The 8414-nt window shown below is 48.6% G+C and overlaps 1 pseudogene across 1 annotated transcript in view; it reads right to left on the bottom strand.

The window, feature by feature from the left end:
* Window positions 1–695: 695 nt before the first annotated feature.
* LOC149275748 (uncharacterized) overlaps window positions 696–8414 on the bottom strand; it is a 179337-nt pseudogene continuing 171618 nt past the window's right edge. The window contains exon 6 of the transcript XR_016279383.1: window positions 696–3624. The product of XR_016279383.1 is annotated as an uncharacterized LOC149275748 (transcript). The remainder of the gene's footprint in view (window positions 3625–8414) is intronic.

Below are 8414 nucleotides of genomic sequence, written 5' to 3'. Positions count from 1 at the left end.
GGATGGTGGACTTGTCCGTCGTGGAGAGATAGCAGGTCGGGCCGGTGCTCCAAGCGGAGATGATCTTGCGCCCGTTGAAGGAGCGGAGCAAACCAAGGCTGTCTGGGCCACCACGGGGTTATCAGGATTGCGTCCGTGTGGTCCGTCAACATCTTCGAGAGGACCCGTGTGATCAGAGGAAACGGGGGAAAGGCATACAGGAGGCCCTGAGTCCACTTGAGCTGGAAGGCGTCCCCTTCCGATCTTGGCTCTCTGTACCGTGAGCAAAATCTTGCAGTGTGGGCGTTCAGCCGGGAGGCAAACAGGTCGAGGAGGGGGGTTCCCCAGCGATTGAAGAGTCGGGACACCACCTCTGGATGCAGTCTCCACTCATGGCAAGTCGAGGGTGACCTGCTGAGATGGTCTGCAAGGTCGTTCTGGTCGCCGGGCAGATGGATGCATTGCAGCAGAACCTTGTGTTCTATGCACCATTCCCAAATACGGATGGTGACTGACAGCAGAGTCCTCGACTTTGTACCGCCTTGTTTGTTGAGGTAGTACATGACGGTGGTGTTGTCGGTGAGAAGAAGTACCACCTTGCCCGCGAGGACCGACTGAAAGGCTCTGAGTGCTTTCTCCACGGCAAGCATTTCCAGGACGTTGATGTGGAGAGTAGCTTCCGCCGGTGACCATTTGTCTTTTATTGTAAGGTCCAGTGTGTGGGCGCCCCATCCTTGCAGGGAGGCGTCCGTAGTCAGGGAGAGATCTGGCTGAGGGGGTAGAAATGGCATCCCCACACAGACGTTGTCGGATTGGAGCCACCATCGTAGAGACCTCTGTACAGTCCTCGGGATGGTGAGCAGCTTGGTAGCCGCGTCTCGGAAGGGGTCGAAGACGGAGAGAAACCAAGATTGAATGGGTCTGAGGCGCAGTCTGGCCCACGGTGTGACGAAAGTGGTAGAGGCTAGGTGTCCCATGGCGACTTGTACGGCACGTGCCTGAAGGCGCCTTTAGCGGAGGCAAGGCTGTAGAGATGTACAGAGGGTTTGGAACCTTGTCTGTGGAAGGAACGCCCTCATCTGTACAGAGTCCAGTGTTGTTCCTATAAAGTCTATTCGATTGGAAGGAGTCAAGTTGGACTTGTCGAAGTTGACCTGTAATCCCAGTGCTTGCAGCAGGGATAGGGTGAATTCGAGGTGCTCGAGTAAGATGTCCTTGGAGGGCGCTGTGAAGAGCCAGTTGTCCAAGTATGGGAAGACTGTGATCCCTCTTTGACGCAGGTACGCCACCACGGGTGCCATGCACTTGGTGAAAACCCTGGGAGCTGTGGAAAGGCCGAAGGGAAGGACCCGGTACCGGTAGGCGTTCTGGCCGACGGCGAAGGCAAGGAACCTCCGGTGGTCCTCCAGGATCGCAATGTGGAAATAGGCGTCCCTCAAGTCCAAAGTCATGAACCAGTAGCCTTCCTGCAGGAGCGGTAAAATAGAAGCAAGGGTTACCATCCTGAACCTTTTGTAAATAATAAATTTGTTAAGGGCCCGTAGATCCATTATGGGTCTGAGGCCAGAGTCTCTCTTCGGTACGGTGAAGTATCTAGAGAAAAAACAGCGCTTGAAGTCAGAAGGGGAGACGGGTTCAATGGCGCCTTTGTCCAAAAGAATGCGCACTTCGTCAAGAAGGGTGTCCGAGGGGGCAGTGGAAACAAAAGCTCCAGTGGGTGGGAGCCGGGAAAACTCTAGGGCATAGCCCCTACGGACGATGTTAAGTGCCCAAGAGTCACTGGTAATGGCGGCCCAAGTGTCAAGAAAGGGGCTCAGCCTGTTGGAGATGACGAGGTGCGCCGGAACCCATCAGAATCTCTTCTTGCCCCTGCCGTCCTTCTTCCTATAGCCCTGTTGGTATCTGGGCTGGGAAGATGGGCGCCTGTCGGTTGGAGGAGCAGGTGACCGGGAGGATTGGCCTTGAGGTTGAGTGTCCTGATGGTAGGGACGGTCCTGTGGTTGGAAGCGGTAGTGGCCGCCTGGATGCCAGGGGCGCTGACTAGTGTACCTCTGTCGGGGGGACTTGGAAGTGGAGGATGACATACCGTGTTTTCTGGCGGCAGTCTTCATCCTATAACGGAAGCTGAGTTTCTCATCCGTGTCCCGGTGAAACAAGCCCGAGTTGTCAAAGGGCATGTCTTCTATGGCTGCCTTCGCTTGTGGAGTGAGGTCTGAAGACCGGAGCCATGCGTATCGCCTGAGGGCTATGGAGCCAGAGAGGACCTTTGATGCGCAGTCCGTCGAGTGCCTCGCGGAGATGATCTGCTGCCCGCCTATCAGGTGGATTTCATTCCTGAGTGCAGACATCATCCGCCTCCTGTCGTCAGGCAGGTCAGCGATGGTGGGATCCATCTTCTCTACGAGGTACTGCACGTAGGCCCCCATGCAGGCCGCGTAGTTGGCCACCTTCAAATCCAGGGCCGCTGAAGCATAAAACTTCTTAGCTAGGCCATCCAGTTTCTTACTATCCTTGTCGACTGGAGAAGACGAGGACTTTGGGACGAAGGTGGACTGGGCTCCTTCCACGATAGCCGAATTAAGCTTAGGGTGGTTGGAGAGCCAAGAAGGTGCCGAAGGAGTGACCCGATAGAGGTTTTCAATCCTACGGGATGTCGACGGGATGGAGGCCGGTGCGTCCCAGGAGCGTTTGGCAATTTTCTCTAGCGATGGGAGATATGCCAAGGCTGGTGGAGCTGGGGCGGAACCGTGGATCCTTCTCTCCACCGGGTCGAGGGCATCGTCCTCGGGGTGGGCGACTTCCAACTTCAGGGCATCCGCCATCCGGATTACCCTGTCAGCAAAGGACCTGACGTCATCTGTAGGGGATGGAACCGCAGGCCCCTCCGGGACGAATGGAGCCTCGTCATCGTCGGAAGGTGACGCAGAGCGTGGGGATCTCGATCTAGATCTTGATGGAGATCTGCTACGCTTCCTGGGCGACAAGTCGGTGGCGGTCAGGTCATCCAGCCCGTGGGAGGCATCAGTGTGGCGACGGTCCCGAGAGCAGTCCCGGATGTTGCGTCGTAGGTGGGACGGATCTACCGGGATAAGATACTGTTGGCATTTGTATGGCTTCTCTCCTGTGTGGATTCTCTGGTGTTTCAATAGGTTTGATTTCAATGAAAAGCATTTCCCACAATGCTGGCATTTGTATGGCTTCTCTCCTGTGTGGATTCTCTGATGTTTCACTAGGTCTGATTTAGAAGAAAAACATTTCCCACAATGCTGGCATTTGTATGACTTCTCTCCTGTGTGGACTCTCTGATGCATCACTAAGTGTGACATCTGGGAAAAACACTTCCCACAATGCTGGCATTTGTATGACTTCTCTCCTGTGTGGACTCTCTGATGCATCACTAAGTGTGACATCTGGGAAAAACACTTCCCACAATGCTGGCATTTGTATGGCTTCTCTCCTGTGTGGACTCTCTGATGTTTCACTAGGTCAGACTTCCAGGAAAAACATTTCCCACAATGCTGGCATTTGTATGGCTTCTGTCTGGTGTGGACTCTCTGATGCATGACAACGATTGACTTGTAAGCAAAATATTTCCCACAATGCTGGCATTTATGTGACTTCTTTCCTGTGTGGACTCTCTCATGACTCAAATGTTTTTCTGTAAAGAAGGACAATGACAGATGAGACTGAAAATCAGACTTAAGGGAGGAGGGTGTTGCCACATGATTTAGCCCTCATTAACCTCTCCTCATTTGCGATTAAATTAATAAAGTTGCTGTGAGTAACTTAAGTATGGCCCTGCTGCTTATGCCCCTAAACCCATTGAATAGTTGTATCCTTACTCATAGGAGCTAGCAAAAAATGGGGCTGCCTTGAGGGAATCAGTGGAAGCAGATAGTCAAAGGACTGTTGAAAAAATATTCCATTAACCATGTGCAAAAATACTTTGATTGACAGGTGGCATCATATCCTGTGAGACTGCCATAGAGTCCTGAGTCAGAGCCCAAGGCATGATGGAAGCTAACTGCAGAGGTCCCTTCATGCTGTTTCGCACCAGGAGATGACTCACAACCAATACAATATACAGCTCACATGCGGATTGGTGTGGATTGGATTGGAGTTGTGTGTATAAGGGATGGTGAAGTTGATGGAAGTCGGAGAGGATTATTTTGTATTATTTTGCAACTCAAAATAGAGAACCTCCAAGGACCTGAATGAAATCTACTGTGTCTGTGACTTATCTTTAAGTCTGGAAAGTGGTCAGTGTATTGCCAATACCTATATCTATTTATTTGCTTCCATACTCTCCTATGCTATTTTTGAGTTGCATCTGGGAGTGTCACCCTCACATTGCAGTGTACATTGGCTTGTGAACACGGTCAAAATTCAGAGCCAACAAGGACCTTAGAGGCGGTGTGCTAATCCCTTTTGTCTGAGGTATTCAATGCATTCAATTCGGTTTCACGCCATGCTTTCCCCACACATGAAATATGCTAAAGTGATATAAACCTTTCTGAACCCTCAGTTTCTGCCCCCAAGCAACAATTTCGATATAAATATCAGCCCCAACTTGCTGTTCTTTGGTGTCAGTCTAGTTACAGACAGACACTCTTTTTTTTCATGGCTAAGCACCTAAATGCACTCACCAACCCCAATTGTCAAAGGAACTACTGACCTCTTCCCAACCAAATCCTCAGCAATTGGAATAAAGGTCTGGATAGATGACGTGTCACCATTAACAAAGCCTTACATCTATTCACCACTCCCACCTTTGTTACCTAGTTCTTGCATGTGTGTGTGAACACTTATATATTTCAAATGCCTCTGAAGATCTGTTTGATTCAGAACTTGCTATAGCTGAGCTGAATCTAGAGGTCACTATTGCCCCAGTAAACCTAATTCATTCTATTGAGCTAAGTACCAAATTCCCCTAAAAGCATAGCACTTGTGGGTGTCCACCCAGACTCCAGCATTTTGGGTAACAAAGGATGTCTTGAATCAACCATGGAGCTAAGCAAAAGAAACATTAGAGAAAAAGGAGTTTTTGTGTCCCCTTTCCTCCCTTCATAGATGTTACACATAACTGCTAAATGGAACCCCTAAATATGTCTGAAAAGAAGGATTTGAGCTGGTTCTCACCAGTTCACTCAATCCAGTTCTTAAAATCTGTCAGTTTGGTGGCTGCCTCCCAATCCCCAAGGCCTCTCTCCTGGCCCTTCCCAGAAGTCCCTTCCTCTCCGCACAGAACTAGGCGATCCTGGCTTTGCTCCTGCCTTCCCCTCCTGGCTCCCAGAGGCCTGATCCCCTTCACTTTCTCCCTCTGCTCTCCAACCTTGCCTCTTGCCCATCTGCACTGCTTTACCATTTCACCTTCCGCATCTCTTCCCTGCCTTTATGTTTTTCACATTGCCACCATCTCTCTATCACAGACACACACCCACAGAGTGTGATGCACAAAAGGGACACTTTGAGGTCATTTCTTGGCAAGACAATTAATATACGACTAATGCATTAGGAAAGACAGAAAAAGGGGTCCGGGACCTCGTTTCTGATATTAGTGAGGGTCAAGTGCAAGGGAGAATCCTTAAAACAACCTTAAGACATCTCTAAGACAGGGATGGACTGCTGTAGGGAAGTGGGGTGGTCACATTGGACCCCAGCGGATCTCAGGGGCTACCCCACATTGTGTCGCCTAAAAATATGGCCTAATGTTTTGCCCCTCAATATCCCACAGCATCCCTTTGGGGAAGTGGAGGCCATTTTGCCACTGTTGGGCCCTCTCTGAGCCACTGCAGGGCCAAGGAAGGCTTTTTTCCCACAATGCCTCTCCAGAGTCTCAAAATGCTAGAAGAGGGGCTACAAAAGCCAAGAAACTTGTTCTGGGATGGGCTGAGGACCATTTAGGGGCAAAAAGCATTAATCTCCATGGCTCCTTCCCACAAAATTCCAGAATTGGCAGTTTAGGATTGGATATTTAGAATCCTTACAAAGTGGAGAACAATAGTGCCTCACTAAAACTAGAAATTCCAAGATTCCACAGGAAGTTGTTATGACAATTAAATTACGTGTGAAAGGGAACTAGGAATGGTAGTAGAGCACAAGTTGAACATGTGTCAAGAGTGTGATGCAGCAGCTAAAAAGGCCAATGTGATCCTAGGCTGTATCAATAGGAGTACAGTGTCAAGATCAAGGGAAGTAATAGTGCTACTCTATTCTGTTTTGGTCAGGGCTCACTTGCAATAATCCTGTGTCCAGTTCTGGGCACCACAATTCAAATAGATGTTGAGAAGCTGGAGCATGTCCAGAAGAAAGAAACCAAAATGTTGAACAATCTGGAAACCATGCTCTCTGAGGAACAACTTAGGGAGCTGGATATGTTTAGCTGGGAGAAGAGAAGGTTAAGACTGGATATGACAGCCCTGTTCAAATATTTGAAGAGATGTCATATTCTGGATGGAGCAGGCTTGCTTTCTGCTACTCCAGAGAAAAGGACATGGAACAATGGATGCAAGCCACAGGGACAAGAGGTTCCACTAAAACTTTAGGAGGAACTTCCTGAGAGTAAGAGCTCTTCAAAAGTGGAATATACTCCCTCAGAGTTTGGTGGAGTCTCTTTCTTTGGAGGTCTTTAAACAGAGGCTGGATGGCCATCTCTCGGGGGTGCTTTGAATGTCTATTCCTGCATGGCACAAGATTGAACCGGATGGTCCTTGTGGTCTATTTCAACTCTTTGATTCTATGGCCTGTTACAGACTGCCAAAATAAAGCTGCTTCAAGTCTCTTTGGAGGTATGCTATTTAAATGATGCATGCATCCTAAGAATCCGGAAGCTGCACCAAAGCCACACTCCAGTGCTTAGGAATGGAGTGTGGCTTTGGCACGACCTCCGGATTCTTAGGATGCATGCATCATTTAAATAGCATACCTCCAAAGAGACTTGAAGCAGCTTTATTTTGGCAGTCTGTAACAGGCCTATAATTCTAAAGTGGAATCATAGCGCTCTGACAGTAAATTATGAAAGGACCCTCAGTCTTCAGAGGAAGGGCAATGGATTCAGGTTCCTTACCCACAGAGGCCACATTCTCGTAATTCTCCATCATTACAGAACTATACATAAGTTTCTGCTTTTTTGTCAACAGTTTCCATTCCTCCTCAGTGAAATATACTGCCACATCCGCAAAGGTCACCTGCAACAGAAAATAGATCTTATCCAGAGAGTGACTAAACAAAAGGGGAGGAAAGCACATGGTGGATTGCAATTATTTTTTCAACAATTCACAATTTAGTCCAGGAAATAAACTTTACATTCTGCAAACAAACAAAAAGCTACAGCCTTTGAGATCCAGTTTGTCTCTAATCCTTTCAATGCAATATATGATATAATAAACAATATAATTTAGGCCATTTCTGGAATATTATACATTGATTAAGATACTGACTATCCCAACATGTATATTAGATATAGTCACCAATGAATTATAGTTCATTTAGTCATATCTCACCTAAATTCAGAGGCAAATTTCACTTTAAAAAAAAACAGTTCTGGGGAGTACTCTGGGCTTTAGGGCCACTGGGCCCACCTTCAACTTAAGTCCAGAGATATTCTTCCATATCCCCCAGCATTTCACAGATTGGGAAAGCAAGACTCATGTGGAAAAGCAACATCAAAATGGGGTCAAGATGGCCAAAGTTGTTAATGATAAAGATCACACAAGCGAGGAAAGGTACAGCAGTTTGCTTTTGCCTCTGACTCCTGGCAAGGGCAAGACCCTGCTCCCTTCTCTCCTCCCCCTCCCCTATTTTGAATTGATGGGGTGCACACTCTTTTGAACTTGAAACACATTTTGCAGCAACTGAACTGACCTGAGGCGAAGGGGGAAAGTGGAAGAAGGAGAGTGAAATAGGACATTTTCAAAGCCCCTGAAAAAATGAGGTGACAGAGGAATAACCAGGACATTCTCCGCCAAACTGGGACAGTATGTTCTCTGCTTGCTTCATGAGCCGGCCCAGACACAGATGAAAGTAATAGTCAGGATGGCAACTTACCAAAGACTTGTTGTTCCTTGGCAGCCTCTTTCTGTTGGAGCCCAGCTCCCTCTGCTTGGCCTTTGTGTCGACCATCAGGTGGGCGAGGGGTCTTGGTGGCCCTGCACTTTGGTCACTTCCAGCAAAGGATACCCCAAAGCCGTGTACAAGGGGTCCAAGATGAAGTTCCTGAGAAAAGAGACCAGGATTAGGCTTGGTTTGGCTAGAAACCCTGCAGCACTCAAAGTCACTGAGATCAGCATCCTGCTGGTGACATACGTAGGTGACTAATGTCTCCTTTGGTCCAATGCAGAGGTGGGCATCCCCTTCCTCCCTCTGCACCAAACAAAGCCTCCTGGAACTAGCATAGACTCACTGCAGCTCCCCTACACAACAGTTACTCCATGCCT

This window comes from Sceloporus occidentalis, unplaced genomic scaffold (assembly GCF_023333645.1).
Source record: "Sceloporus occidentalis isolate IW3139 unplaced genomic scaffold, rSceOcc1.0.p SCAF_268, whole genome shotgun sequence".
Taxonomy (NCBI): domain Eukaryota; kingdom Metazoa; phylum Chordata; class Lepidosauria; order Squamata; family Phrynosomatidae; genus Sceloporus; species Sceloporus occidentalis.
This window is presented reverse-complemented; position numbering and strand designations above follow the sequence as displayed.